Source organism: Erpetoichthys calabaricus, chromosome 8, assembly GCF_900747795.2.
Source record: "Erpetoichthys calabaricus chromosome 8, fErpCal1.3, whole genome shotgun sequence".
NCBI lineage: Eukaryota > Metazoa > Chordata > Cladistia > Polypteriformes > Polypteridae > Erpetoichthys > Erpetoichthys calabaricus.
In genome coordinates, this window is record NC_041401.2 from 116,201,912 (window position 1) to 116,218,700 (window position 16,789).

The 16,789-nt window shown below is 38.9% G+C and overlaps 1 protein-coding gene across 1 annotated transcript in view; it reads left to right on the forward strand.

Moving 5' to 3' along the window:
• The window catches only part of nphp4 (nephronophthisis 4), a 735,573-nt gene that overhangs the window by 329,492 nt on the left and 389,292 nt on the right, over nucleotides 1-16,789 (forward strand). The window lies entirely within an intron of this gene.

Consider the following 16,789-nt stretch of genomic DNA (forward strand, 5'->3'; position numbering starts at 1 on the left):
TGTCGATCAGTACAAGCAGCAAGCAGCCTGCTATCCCATCCCCCCACAGATGCAGCTGCAGTTCTACCAGCTCAATTCTCTTTAAATTGAAGTCAGGTGCCTGGAGTTGTATAGGGTAAATAATATATCATTGTTTGGAATACATACATTTCATGTGTGTTCCATTTCTACAACAATCTGGGTAAATGTAGGCTGGCAGGAAATGCAAGGCAAGAAATGCTGAACACATACCTAAAACAGAAAGCTTTTCCATGTTATAGTAATAATGATGTGAAGTGTATAATATGTGAAGACTTTCGTCCAAATATCAAATAAATACATGCGCTTTTATTCAAGAATATAACCAAAGAAAAAAAAATCATTCGATTTACATGTTGCTGTCAATGAGTTAAAAACCCAAACTCAAATGTCAATTGACAAAGTTGATATATATTCTTGGATGGAGCAGAGGTAAGAACTGCTGTCTTATAATCAAAAGATTGCGGGTTTGAGTCTGGGTGCTTCTTGTTTTGTGTAGTGAGCTGCTATTATGATTACTATAACAAAAACATACATTTGATTTGAGTCTGTAACACACTTTGTAATGTGGAATTTGTAATAGATAAAATATCTAACATCTTACAAAAAAATTCCAACCAAATGTGTTTGCTATATTGAATGTTGTGAGCAGGATGAATGGATAGTTTGATGTTCATTAATTCATTAATTATATCAGCAAAATCATGGAAATGTTTGGAAAATTTGCCAAACTCTGCAGAATTCACTGAAGTCGATGTTGAAACCTAACTAGTTAATATAATAATATAATATAAGCTCATAATATGAAAATACTGCAAGATTTTAGTTTTCTTTTTTAAGTGCATGCAGGGTGTTAATTTGGAATACAGATTAAGTCACATGGTACAAAGCAGATTGGGCAGTGATTTTTAGGGCCCACAATTTACTGCGAAAAGAAATCGTAAATTCCACGGCATGTTTTTTTAAATTCACGGGGCGGCAAATGCAGTACCAGAACTCCATAAGACTAATTCGTAACCCAAGCAAAATAAATACAATTTTTCTTATTCTTAATCCTTAATAATAATCAATCATAATTCGTAATACTAATCAAATAGGTATATCAAAGCGTTCACATCCACACATTTTAATCCACAGATTTGCTTTAGGCAAACGATACTGAAACATATGTAGGCATAATATTATTCTCAACAAACTATTGAATAATGTTTCTAAAGTTATTGTTTATTTATTGTTGAAGAAAACGGCACTGTAAGCTTGTAGGTTTTCTTGTGACAGAGAATATCGCAGTGGTGACAACACCGATCCATATTTTGAGAACGAATGTTCCACATCAACAGAAGAGATCGGCAATGCAATGTAAACTTTAGCAAGAGCTGCTAAGCGAGGCAGTCTGTCCTCTAAGGCACGCCAAAAAGCAGTGATATCAGCTGGAATTACTTCACGAGATGCTATGTCCAGATAAGCTTGCCATTCATCTGCTGCAGCCATCATTGTTGGCACTAATTGTGCATGATCAGCAAAATTCTTCAATAAGAGTGGCAGCTGTTGTGGATCAAATATTCTCACAGATCTGAATAGGTCTATTGCCGGCTGTTTGGTTCCCACAAAATATTCAAGTTTAGCAGCAGCATTTGTGCTTTGCATCTTCACAGCTGCTGGCTGCAATTGGAAATCCGGATGATTTCAGGCAAGGCAGTAAGTCAGACACTTTGTTATAGACATCGACAGCCATGAATGACTTTGCCTCAAAAGAAGTCAGAGTGTTCATAATTGGCTGGCAGTGAAGATACAAATTCAAGTTCAGCTCTCAGCTCGTTAAGTTTATCAGTACTTTGCAGCAATGCCGACAGCTTCTTTAACTGGACTGTAGCTCCACTGTGTTCGATTTCAGTAGCAATGAACGAGATATAATAGTCTAGATACTCAGCGTGATACAGCACAGCCTTGAACCAAGGGTTGCACCTTGTGATGACTGGAGTTGGCGGCATGACTGCCTTTTCAACTTTCATTTGTCGCAGATGATGAAGATATCTAGCACGACGTCCTGAGTTTTTGGAGAATATGGCCTTGACAGAAGCAGCCAGCATATCACAAAGTCATAGTACTTCACGAAATTCTTCTCCAACTAATGACAGGATGTGGGCCCAACATGTGACATGAACGGCATTTGGCAGTATTCCTCGCAAACTGTCATGAAAACATTTTTTCATATAGGCTGCATTATCCGTAACAAATGCTACAACATCATTGAAGTGCACATTAACCTAAGTCAGAGTACGGATAATTAGCTGCGCAATGCTTACATGGTTCACTTCGGTTAACAAATCTATGTTCACTAACATTGCTGTGCATTAATCTGGTTTAAAAGCATTGAGCAGTTGAATAAGCACATTCACAGCATAACGTCTAACAACATCCGTTGTTTCATCGGCAATAACAACCACTTTCTGTCCGGCTAGCTTCACTATTATATTAGCCTGTTGTTGGTTGAAAATTCTTGTAACGTATAGTTCCCTAAGTGTATTAGCCTGCGGTATTCCACCACCGCCCTTCAGGTTCTACTGTGTGCTTTTTTGTCCCCAGATGATCAGTTATAGTCTGGCGTCTAACATGATCGACTGGTTCGTTATAAGTCTTGCACCACAGTAAACCACCTTCGGCGTAGAATTTATCCTATCTAAATTCTTTAACTTGCTGTTCCGGTCCAATATTCACTGCAGTTTTATTGCGTTGCTTGTTATTGTTATTGGCCATACTCAAAGATTAATTTTACTAAATTTAAATAAGCCTAATTGATTGTAAAGTACACAATAGGTCAAATTGTTACCACAGCCAATAAATCCATCCATTATCCAACCCGCTATATCCTATCTACAGGGTCACAGGGGTCTGCCGGAGCCAATCCCAGCCAACACAGGGCGAAAGGCAGGAAACAAACCCCGGGCAGGGGGCCAGCCCACCGCAGACAGCCAATAAATTGATTTAAAAATTGCTACAGGTACCACCAATGCTATAAATCGACTTAAAAAATTAATGTTTACTCTTCCAACGGAAGGGCTAATGATGTAATGAGATGATGCAATAGGCTAAAGAAATAACTTAAAGAAGTAACCAAAAATATCAATATGCCTGAAATGGTGAGATTTCATTCAGATTTTGTATTTTCCGCGGCAGTTAGGATAATTCCGCGGCGTGGATTTTTACTGCTGCAAACCCCTAAATTCCGCGGCGTGGCGTTAAATTCTGCGGTAAATCGTGGATCCCTAGTGATTATACATTGTGCATGTGTGAAAGTTCTGTGCATGGCTGCTATAGATCTGTGATGTCACACTGGCCTAGTGAAGCATTATGAGATGCTGGGAAAAAAAGATTAGTCTAAGCTGGCCACATGGCAAATTTTCAGGCAAATATTCAACAAACAAGGTCACTGGCAAACACGGCATATTCAGTGTGAATGATTTGCTGACACGAATTATCAGCTTTCGTTGTGGCAACACCATTAATTAATGTGCCATTTATGAACTTTTCTCAGTGGATTTGAATTCCTACTATGATGTTTATATCAAAGAAACTAACGCAAAACACCCCTTTTAAAAGAACAGAACAATACAATTCATTAAAAAAACTCTAGGATTATAGAAATTGTGTTTTTGCCTATTTATGGAAGTAGACGATAGGACATAGATAGATGAAGCAGATAAATAACATTGAAGATACATAGTTCAGTTAGAGATTTTCTTGATTTTAAAAGTTTTCTTATTTAGTGTTTTGTGAAAGTTTTGTACAGAATCATAGCTCAACTTGCTTGAATACACATTCATGTTTGCTTTGGTTCTAATTCTGAGCGTCTGCTTTCTGCGTGCTGGGGCGTTTTTTTTTTTTGTTTTTTTTTCATAAGTAAATCGTTAAGTTTAAAATGTCAATTGCGGTTATTTCTGTTGATTAATTCATGCTTTCATTCATTATAGCTAATACTGTTATCAAGTGGTCGCTATTTTTGCCTGTTGTATACAATATATCTAGAGTCTTTATCTCCACTTTCACTGCCCACTTGCCTGCGTGCAGCGTGTGACGATTGATATATGATTGAATGTATTTCCTTTTGACATTCTCAGAGTTGTAAAATACATATACGTTATATGTAAAACGAAACTACTATATAGCTAATACTGTTATGTATCTGTCTAGTGCCTTCTCTGTCTACCTATTATATAAGTGACTTCCCTATCTATCCATTTATCTAGTGGCTTTCACATGTGAATGTACTCTCACTGTCTGCTTGCCTTTCTGCAGCACCTGTCATATAGTGCCTTTCATATCTATCTATCTATCTATCTATCTATCTATCTATCTATCTATCTATCTATCTATCTATCTATCTATCTATCTATCTATCTATCTATCTATCTATCTATCTATCTATCTATGCTTTATTCAGTGATCTGTCTTGACAGTGTGTGTCTTACAGAACTTAAAAATAAGAAGAATTATAAAGACACTTGTTCATGTTAATTGCAGTCTCAATTGTTAAAAAATATTTTAATAAGAGCATCCCACATGAAAATATAACGATCTCATTAACTGACAGCGCATACCAATTTATAAATTTTATGTCCGTTTGAGGTTAAAAAGAAAAAAAAAACAACACTTTCTCCCCAGCAGGGAATCGAACTGTGGTCTCTGAGGCACAGCAAGCCTGCTGCACTCTGAGACAGCAAATCTTAGCAATACGCCACGGAAGCTGTTGCATCGTTTTTTAACCTTTTGTGAAAGTGTTTATTTGATCTTTGGAAATCAGGCTTCACACGTTCTATAGTTTATGCCTACATTTTGTAACATTTATTACTAAAATATGAAAACATTTCTGTTTTAACAATGTGTTTACACAGATTACTGTAGAAATGGAACACACACAAAATACATGTGTTCCAAATAACAATCTATTATTTCCACTCTAAAACTCCAGTATTTCAGTCACTCCCATATAATCAAACAAGGCATGAGCTGGGTGAACTTAGTGGACGTTCTGCGACGGTGGGGGATGGAATAGCCAGCTGCTTGCTGCTCGTCTTAATCGGCACATTTAGAAGACAAAAGACGCTGGCGGAGAGGTGAGAACGGTTTTAAGGTGGGCTGGATCTACGAGTTTTTTCGTAGACTCTGGTAATTCTAGTGTTAAACAGTGTCACAGGAGGCTGGGGGACAGACCCAGCCAGGACACCTGGTAGGACCGGGAGGTGGCTTATACATCCCCCGGGCCACAAGGGGGCAACTGCCCTGGATCTTGAGGAGACCACAGGAAAGGAGCAAGGATGCTCAAACCCATTGGGGCCCAGGAAACAGGCACTTCCGCCACACCAGGGACGCCCAGAGTGCTTCCGGGTGCAAGGGCAGCACTTCCGCCACACCAGGAAGTGCTGGCAGAAGAGTGTCATCAGGCACCTGGAGCACATCCGGGTGGGAATAAAAGGGGCCGCCTCCCTACAATTAGGGAGCTAGATTCGGAAGTGGGAGCAGGACGAAGCTCCCGTGAAGAGAGGAAAGGTGGCCGTGAGACTGAGAGAGAAAGGCCCGTATTAGGGGTGTTTGGTGCGGGAGCACTGTGTGCTGTGTGGGAGTTTGAGCAAAATAAACGTGTGCTTTTATAAAGACATGGTCTCTGTCTGATGGTGTTCAGGACCGGTTCTCACAACAGTAACATTTTGACTGTCTGTATCCTAGTGTTTAAGATGTCCAGTGCTATGGACAGGCATTGTCTTTGCTCCAGGCTGAATTGAAGAATTTTGCTTGCAATGGAGTACACTCATTTGTCTTTGCCATGTTGTCATTTGGTATGATACGGCTTTCCTCACCTACTTTGGTTGTTAGTTTATTTTCCATTTTTTCTGTGCCTTTATATCCGAAATTGTCATTTTTTCTGGTGTAGGAGTTTTGCCTCAGATGTCACCTTCTTGAATTCTTGATAAAACACATTTGTAACTAGAGCACATCTCTCTATATGCCAGCTTAGGAAGAAGATCTTCAGTGGGTGGTGGTTACTGTAGTGAATGCCTGGGACACAGTTTACTTGAGGGGATGAGAGCACTGCTAATTAGGTGTAGCAATTGACCATTAAACATCTTAGTTGATCCCTAGGCAGGAAAGCTGGGACCTTGTTGTTCATTATGGAAGCCAATCATTTGCCTGTAATTGTCACCCCCATAGTAAAACCGATGCACTCTGCTGCCCATTTAAAAATACCAAGAGTCTGCATTGGTGATTTATCTTTTTTGGGCTTTCACAAAAGCAGACCACAGACATCAAAAGATTTGGGGCAGCCACGTATATTGTACCTTGACCTATGTGTTGAATTGGTTGTGATGTTCACAGGTTTGAGTCCAAAACAGAACTGATTGTAAAATGAAAAGATGGCAGCTTTAAAACCTGACACAGGATGTGACATCATTGGAACCGGAATCTTCTGGCCCAGAAGTGGCATCATCACTGGTGCCAGAAACTGGATGTGATGTCTCCAAGACCGGAAATGACATCAGCCGTGGCGGCGGTACCGGAAGTGACATCATCACAGGCGCCAGGACCTACTGAGATTTCCTGTGGATGGTCTGCAGAAAATTGAGAAAGAGAGTTAGTGTAGCTTGCCACCCACAGGTCTGGCGTGGTAGTACTATTCTTAAGGCCTTTCAGCTGTCTCCCAGTCGCACGTGTGTGACAGGGCATAGAGTGGATGCAGAAGAGCACAGACATCGTGTAATATACTAGGAAGTTCTGGGCAAAGCTGTTCACTCCTAATGCCAGAATTAATTTACTTTGGGAGCAAATTTAAAGTTACCTCTAGCCACAGCTTGATTGAATCAAAAGCAGAATATAATATGACTTACTTCTAGGAGAAAGTGTCATGTTTGAGAGAGAGAGAGAAAGATACCTGCAGTGAGAAAAAGAGTGCCTTGGTGTTATACTTGGGAGGTGGGCAACCTAGTAAGGCACCCTATTGTATGAACTTAGCAACTGGCCATGAGGTTTGCCCCAGGGCTGGTGAGGCAGCATTATTTTTATTTTTATATCTATGTATTTTGAACAGCATTTCTTTGTTTCACTGGTATACTTGTGATATACTCCCTGATTCAAAGGTTTATGGTGAAATTCTCAAGTTCATGGTTCATTGGTCAGGCTACTTCACAAGAACTGTGCAGCACACAAATTCATATAGAGAAATGGTCCTTACTTTTTAATTTAAAAATTGAAGAAATGCTTATGGTACTATCCCAGTCAACTGGTGATTTTCTACACATATCATAGTATTTCTAAATTTTTTGTAGCTCAGTATATGTCAGTTGCTTATCTAAATACTATGTCAGTTGCTTATCTAAATACTAAGACCATTTGGTCATTAAAAAAGTACAAAAATGTAATATTTATTTCATATAAATAAAGTTAAGATATTTTGATTATCAAGCAGATTTGCACATAGCTTGAAGGAATACACCCAGATTATTATATTTTTTACATTAATTACCCCATGTATTTTTTAGTGGTGGCAGGTCAATAACACTGATAGAACAGGATCCAATAGTGAATGGCAAATAAAGTAAAGAATGTCCATGAAAAAAAAAAAACTTTTCCCATTAGATGTGTTGCACAATACATATGTCATTTTGCACATTTTGAACATTCGCATGGATACGTGATCCCTTTATTCAAAACAAGTTGCATAAAAATGAACACCACAATGTGCCTTGTGTAACATTACCATAATGTAAAATGAAACAATAACAGGAGACAATGAACACAATGAAGGCCCTATCACACAATAAATATATAATACATAAACGTAATGTCACAGGCTGTATATACATGTTTCATAATGTATTGGTGCTTATAAAGAAAATTGAAAGCTTGTTAGAGGGTTGTTTTAGAATTCCAAGGCAGATAGTTACTGCATGTATCAAATCTTTTGATTGACTAACAAGATCTGCTTTAGGGAAGAGACTATTGGCATAATGAGTGATCCTTATTTTGTGTGCCTGCGACACCTGAAGAGGCAGTTATCCAAATTAGCCTCATCTTGGTTTGTGGTGTTTGCTTGTTTATTGGGCTGTTGTATATAAATACTGAATGAGACTGGCTGAGAAATTTTTAAACATTAATTGTACCTGACAAATATTGAGAATCTTATCATTTTATACATATTTTCCTCAAAATCTCTAGGCAGCAAGCCTATTATAAGTTAAAACATTGTCATAATGCAGGATCCGGGCATCATTTTTCAACTGTATTGATAACAGTCAATTGCGTCAACACTAGTGCTACTTCTTTGCCTCATAGATGTAACCACAGACATGTCTTGACATTTAGTAGCATAGTTTTTGCTCACATCAATATGCATTCCAGGAACTTAATTGGGACACCTTGTAGGAGTTCTATCCTTATTTAATTTTCTGCATAGAGTCACTGAAATGTTTAATGAACCTCAGTGCATCCATTAAACTATATAATTTACACTTAGAAACACACAGCACAGATAACAGCACCTCCTACTAATTTTGTTTCTGAGTAAGTGAAATAATTCTGACGCATTCCATTTCTTGACAAATGAGCTTTGATTTTATATATGCAATTAATTCAGTCTTTCTTCATTTTATTGAAAGTCTTTCATCTTGAGGATACCCAATTCTGAAATGCTTTGTTGGTAAAATTTAAAACTCTGTACTGTTAGATTGCACAGTGCAGGGTGACAGGGCTGCCAATCTTGACCTGCCAGTTTTTGCATTTGTCCTATCCAAAGATTAATTTTCTTTTAAAAATTTGCATCTGTATAGATTTGGTTTTTCATATCAAATTGCCATCTAGTTTTTTGCATATTCTGTAAATTACCCTGTCGTTCTTACTAATTCAGTGTTAACTGATAATTTTTGTTAGTCGACATTTTGGCAATCTGTGCAGAGATCTGTGCCAATATGTTCTGAAAATGCTAATTATAGTCAGTTTAATTGAATTTAAGGGAATTGAAAGAATTTGATTTAATGCAAGGTAAACTAAACATATAGGGAAAATCCGGCAAAAACAGCCTGTCCTAAGGTTAAACTCTTAAATATTACATAAAATCAGTGGGCATTGCTATAAATTGACTGACTGGATGCATAGCAGCTCTTTTTAAATATAATCTGAAAAAAGATTTCCTTAAGATTACTGAAGATTGCATTGTATTATACACAGGCAAAGGCTGTGGCCATCATTTTGACTCTTGTTAACCTCTTTTTGATAGCACTGCAGTGCAATCAAAATCGGGCAATTGAGTTGAGTTTAGTACGATATTCTAGTCGCACAGACCTCTTTTAGTGAATGCAATAATTTATCACATGTGAGGTAAAGTCATGTAATGTATTTTTCAATATTATTCCAGTCTGGTGTTGCAAGTCAAGAAAACAAGATAGCCTTTCTCAAAACATTGCTTAAAACATACTTGGAAATCAGTGATAACTGATCTCTCATTGATCTGCTTTTGCTGCCAAGCTTGGCTGTTAAACAGTGCTTACATGCAGATCCATAGTGCAACTCCTGGCCTGGTTATCATGTGTGTTGTGCACACAGACTTTCTTTATTATTGGTGTGACCATTTCCATGATTCTATTTAGTATTTACACAGTGCAGTCAGGATATATAGCCTTTAGCTCTCCGTAGCCAAGTACTGAAAATGGCTAAACAGTTGACCTTATTCTTCATAACTTTAGAAATACAACTGCTGTTTCAAAAGCTTGTATCACTTCTTTTGAAATATTTCACTTTGTCCAGTATATGTAGACAAAAAATATATTTGCAGTTTTGCCTCTTAAATATGAGTTTATTGCCTAAATCTCTTGTTAATTGAAGTGAACCTAACTTTCTTTTTGAATGGTCAGACTTCATTTTAACCTTTATGAAATAAGATTGCGAACGCATTATAATAGAGTAGCCTGTGAGCTCTGGGTATTCTCAGACTGAATTAACTGAAATCAAAAGTTGATTATCATCATATTACAGCTCTGTAATATTTTCAGCACTTTTTAAATTTTAATTTGTATTTAAAAATACATGCTGCTTTATGTCATTCCAAATGTGTTAAAGTTCTAGTATAGGATTGGATGAGATTTATTTTATTTATGTATTTCTTTATTAAAATTGTTTTTTGGAAAAATTGGATTTCTAGTTTAGCATGCAACTCTGGTGGTTGGGCTTTAAAAAACAAAAAACAAAAAAAAAAGGAAAGCAGGAATTAATTAAGGTTTTTATTTTCTGCTGGAGAGAAACTGCGATTTCAAGGGACACAAACAGGGCCTGTTTAAAATTCTTATAATGACAATTACGGAGACCCAATATTGCACTGTCTGTCACTTATTTGAGGGATAATTAATCTAATACATGAAATACAATAATATTAGATAAGCACTTTCTATAGTTGCTGTCTCCCATAGGAGTTGCACTATTTATAATACCACTTTTCACCATAAAAACAAAATTATTTGATACACTTTTTAGAAGTCAACCTGATATTTAGAAATATTTGACAGTTGTTAGCTGTGTTGCCTACCAGCTCTGGAGACTTGGGGCCTCATACATAATACTAAAAATACTAAAATTTTGCTTACAGTTGATAGGCAAACACAGCATATATACACACACACACACAAATTATTTATAAAACCATACATACACTATGTACCATGGCAAGTTCCTTTATAAATATCAAATTAACTTTAAACTATGTGCTTGTGAATGTACTTTTATCAACTCCCCATTACAGTACCTCCTGCCAGTAACAATGTATGGTATAAAAACACCTTTTTTGAATATCCGTGACCTAATCACCATATAAGCTTGGCCATATTCCTGAATTATATCTTTATTACAAATCATGGGAGAACTCAGAAAATGTAACTTTTTTTAATGTGAACTTGATGTATTACTGACTGAAGTGAAGAACTGCAAAAACATTATTTATTCTTTTTTTTTAAAGAAAAAACCAAGAGTAGGAGCAAGTGATATCAGTTGAATAGGAGGAACAATAGCAATGTGCCATCATGCAGCACCCAAACTGCTGCCAGTACACAGCGTGAACTGACTCAAAACTGTCAAGATATTAAGAACGTTTTTAATAAACTTGTTTAAAAAAAAAAAAAAAAAAGTAATAGTAATTTTGCCAAATAAGTGTCAGTGTTGTGTTTTAATTGCCATTGAGTTAATGCTCTAAGGAACAACCACCTGGTCATCAAAGCACTCATTTTGGCACATCTGTAGTGGTGGAGGCAGTTCATGTTTCTATGCTGTGTTGTGCAGTAATGTGCAAACCTTCACATTGTGGCAAATCTTTGTAGAGCTCTATAACCGTCTGCCGCCTGGTAAATCCAAACACCTCCATCTGCTGTACATTTTAATGAGCCGATGGCCTGTTTTATCACCAGTCTGGTGTGGGAATGCCTTTCATTATATTATCACCTGAAAAAAGAGTATACAAGTTGTATGTAATGTACCAGTTAAGCTTACTTTTCAAGAAGCCAACTATCACTTGCAGCATCACCCTGACATCTGCTTCCCACACTAATATTTGACAATTATTAGTTATTATTATTATTAGTAATTATGGGTTCAGTTGGGTCACTTTGTAAAAATGTTAGTCAGACATATTTAAACATCACATATTAGTTGTAAATAAATTTAATGAAAGTGCTTTTATCACATCATGTGTGCAGTTAATTCTGCTGATTTACATTAGAAAAATCAGCAATTGCAAGTTGCCTTTTAATCTTGGTTTGCTTAACCTGTTAGGAAATTGGATGTATCTGGGTCGCATTTTAACTATATCATCCCATACAGATGGCATGACATGGCTCAGGGATGATTGTGAGATTCCTGAATGGTCAGACAGTAAACACAGAAGAATACCAATCGCCAAATAATTAACACCAAGGTTGTTAAACCCTGTAGTGGAACAGGGATCATGTGATTTTTGCATGATGGTCTCTGTAATGTAGGTTCCAACTCCCCACACAACTCCAAGAGGATAGCTCTAGGAAGTCTAAATCACCTTTTAACACTAGAATCCCTAAAGCCCACGAAAAAACTCGTAATACCGGGCCACTTCAAATTCCTTCGCACCTCTCTTCATCAGCATTATTTGTTTTCCAAATGTGTCAGTCAGCACAAGCAGCCTGCTATCCCATCCCCCCACTGACGCAGCTCAAGTCACACAGAAGATTCTCAGAGCTCAGGTCTATGTGGTGTTATGAGTACACAGCTCTCCAGCTAAGGCCAGTTATATAAATAATCGCCACGCTCACGGCTTAGCGAGGGGGCGTGGTGGCTGAAGCAAGCCGCAAGGCGATCTGCAGTGTGGGCGTTTCTCAACTAAGTGCACAGGTGAGGGACTGCCCACATCCGTGATTGTTCCTGTGGCTAATGCGCTGCAGCTGCCATGTCCTCTCTGCATATATAGAGAAGCCCGAGACGGTTAGGGGGAGGTAGAAGAAGGACAAGAGAAAGGAAAGAGAACGGGAGGTTGTGGAAGAAAGCAGGAAGCAAGAGGGAGAGAGAGAGCGAGTGCACCGGTGCGAGCGAGTGAGTGAGCGAGTGAGCATGAGCAGGCTCGCAGCAGCTGAAGAGGCAACCTGGGTGTTAGGCCGACACCCCAGGCGTAGTAGTTGTTGTCGCTCCCGCAGAGTTTTATGAAGGACGGGAGTGACTGGAAGGTGGATGATTCTCCACGGATGACCGCGGAATCAGGACTTGGGAACATAGTGTCCTCGACGTGAGAGCCTTGGCCGTATGGAGGATTTCCCAGGTCCCTGTCAGGGGGAGTCGACCGGAGCCAAGGATCGGAAAGGCGACTGACAGTTGCAGTAGGAGTAGTCAGAAGGTCAGCTGCAATGAGAGCGTCTCTCCTGTACAGCAGTCCAGATGGGTGTAGCAGGGGAGCCGCCAGGCTAAACAGAAGACACCGGGCTTTTTGGTTTTAACATGTTGCTTCCTGTATTATTTTACCTCGTGGTTTTTAGAAGAGTTTTTTCTATTGATTTTAACCTCCACACGTTTTTGTTTTATGGATTATTTATTTAATGAAGACTGTTGAATGAACACTACTGCACTTTATTAGAACACTGATTTGGACACTGTTTTGACTGTTTTAATAAAAGCACTTTGCACATTTTATACATCATCCCCTTGCTCATTGTTACTGCCTCACAGTCTAGCTCAACGGTGACATTACCGACGGTGTTGGGTTCAAGGGCTCCCTAACAGCCGATGGGAGCATGGAGTCGAACCCACATCGTCACAGTCTGTTTATCTGTTTCAGTTTCTGTTTTAGTTATGTGTTAAGCATTTCTTGCCTCACATTTCCTGTATTCCTACATTTACCCAGATCATTTTAGACAGGAACACACATAAAATGTATGTATTACAAATAATGGTATATTATTTAACCTGTACAACTCCAGGCACCTCATACCCAGATAAAGAAACTTGAGCTGGTAGAACTTAAGTTCTGTCGGGTGTGGGGGTTGAGGATGGGATAGCAGGCTGCTTGAGCTGATCGACACATTTGCAGAACAAAAGACGCCGATGAGGAGAGATGCGAAGAATTTAAAGTGGCCCGGGATTATGAGTTTTTTCGTAGGCTTCGTAGTCATCACAATGAGCCAAAGAATCATTGTGATCCATGAACACTCGCTCCTTGTGTACCAGTGATACTTTCATAATGAAAACGAGATCTAGAACTAGAAATATTGTTTTTCGTTTTACATGAACGAGAACGGAAATTAAGGCAAACAGAGAAACTAAAACTAAATAAAAATAAAAATTAGTGATATGTGAACAAACCAAAACGACATCGACAATTGAGTAAAACTAAAAAAAATAGCAATAGCATTTTCGTTCAATCCGGTTCAGTCATGCAGAAGGGTTGTTTGTAGGTCGCCCTGAGTGTTCAGTTACGTTGCGCTGTTTACTATGCATTGATCTTGTACCTTAGGCTTACTATAGTCACGTGGTGCAACTTCCGTAAAAGACCGTTGTTTGTTTGTTGTGCACATTTGGTTTGTCGGCTTGAAGCAGTAAGCATTTGTGGGTGACGATGGCAAGTTTTGCACAAGTGTTTGTGGGTAGAAGTAGAAAAAGTAACATGTGGAAATACTTTAATTACAGTGCAGATGATAATAAAAGCAAATATAGCGTGCAAGAAGAAGTTAAGAGTCTATGAGTTTCAGTGCAGGGCCAGCCGGATTAGTGCTTATTGGAAGTCTGACACTTCTCTGGTACCATGACTGCACTTTATACAGGGACGTGTGGTCACACCGTCATCATGAAAAGTAAAAAAAAAAAAAAAAACTAATACTGATAACATAAAATACATTTGTCCACTGGGCTGTATGATTCTAATAATTATGATCATTTTTATAGTCAAAATCGTTGAATTTCCTGATCTAATACAGATGAGAAACGCAAGGTGCGACGAGACGAACTGAGCCTCATCTCAGACAGCGCTATCCCTCAACTCTGGGTTGATGCATGCAATTGGCGCATGCCTGTTGCTGTCTCTCTGTATGTTGGCAATATAATGTTGTCACGCACATTTATTATACACCTGACTTTCCACAGTCTGGATAATATCTTTAATGAATGTGTGTGACATATTTAGTCTTGCTGATTGGACATAAAACAGCAGTGAAAAGGCACAAGTTGAGACAGAAAATACTGTGCTGCATTGAAGCCCAACAGGTGCTTGTTGGTACTGTTCTACACAGAGACCCTCGGAGCCAATAAGTAAGTGATATCAGAAAGTCAAGTGCACTGCAGCAGTCTGTTTATTTTTTATTTCGACTGACAGCCAAAATGAGAGATTAAGACTTTTAAAACTAAAGGAAAATGAGGAGGACCTTTATAAAAAAGTGACGGAGATTTTCGTGGAGGATAGGCGCATGAACTTCATTTACAAATAAAGGTAAGACCATAAACGGTTTTCAATTTTATAAAAAATGGGATCAGAGTAAGAAAAACAATTCATATTTTAAAAACTAAATTTTGACCTTAAATAAAATATTCTTTTGTTTTACTTGTTATCCACCCATTGCATGGCTGCACTCGGGTCCTAATCTGGACCCTGAGTTGGTTTGTCGTGTGGTGGGTGCGGCAATGCGCTGTATCAGTGCGTGCTCCTCACCTCCTCCTTTTGTTGAACAGTTTGTATTAAAATTGATTAAAGCATCAGAATTAAAAGCTTTTAAAAACAACTAAATAAAGTGCATCCAGAAAGTATTCACAGCGCATCACTTTTTCCACATTTTGTTATGTTACAGCCTTATTCCAAAATGGATTAAATTCATTTTTTTCCTCAGAATTCTGCACACAACACCCCATAATGACAACATGAAAAAAGTTTACTTGAGGTTTTTGCAAATTTTTTAAAAATAAAAAAACTGAGAAATAGCATGTACATAAGTATTCACAGCCTTTGCTCAATACTTTGTCGATGCACCTTTGGCAGCAATTACACCCTCAAGTCTTTTTGAATATGACGCCACAAGCTTGGCACACCTATCCTTGGCCAGTTTCGCCCATTCCTCTTTGCAGCACCTCTCAAGCTCCATCAGGTTGGATGGGAAGCGTCGGTGCACAGCCATTTTAAGATCTCTCCAGAGATGTTCAATCGGATTCAAGTCTGGGCTCTGGCTGGGCCACTCAAGGACATTCACAGAGTTGTCCCGAAGCCACTCCTTTGATATCTTGGCTGTGTGCTTAGGGTTGTTGTCCTGCTGAAAGATGAACCGTCGCCCCAGTCTGAGGTCAAGAGCGCTCTGGAGCAGGATTTCATCCAGGATGTCTCTGTAAATTGCTGCAGTCATCTTTCCCTTTATCCTGACTAGTCTCCCAGTCTCTGCCGCTGAAAAACATCCCCACATCATGATGCTGCCACCACCATGTTTCACTGTAGGGATGGTATTGGCCTGGTGATGAGCAGTGCCTGGTTGATGTCTGGCATTCACCCCAAAGAGTTCAATCTTTTTCTCATCAAACCTGAGAATTTCCTTTCTCATGGTCTGAGAGTCCTTCAGGTGACTTTTGGCAAACTCCAGGCAGGCTGCCATGTGCCTTTTACTAAGGAGTGGCTTCCGTCTGGCCACTCTACCATACAGGCCTGATTGGTGGATTGCTACAGAGATGGTTGTCCTTCTGGAAGGTTCTCCTCTCTCCACAGAGGACCTCTGGAGCTCTGACAGAGTGACCATCGGGTTCTTGTTCACCTCCCTGACTAAGGCCCTTCTCCTCCGATCGCTCAGTTTAGATGGCCGGCTAGCTCTAGGAAGAGTCCTGGTGGTTTCGAACTTCTTCCACTTATGGATGATGGAGGCCACTGTGCTCATTGGGACCTTCAAAGCAGCAGAAATTTTTCTGTAACCTTCCCCAGATTTGTGCCTCGAGACAATCCTGTCTCGGAGGTCTATTGACAATTCCTTTGACTTCATGCTTGGTTTGTGCTTTGACATGAACTGTCAACTGTGGGACCTTATACTGTATAGACAGGTGTGTGCCTTTCCAAATCATGTCCAGTCAACTGAATTTAGCACAGGTGGACTCCAATTAAGCTGCAGAAACATCTCAAGGATGATCAGGGGAAACAGGATGCACCTGAGCTCAATTTTGAGCTTCATGGCAAAGGCTGTGAATACTTATGTACACGTGCTTTCTCAATTTTTTTATTTTTAATAAATTTGCAAAAACCTCAAGTAAACTTTTTTCACGT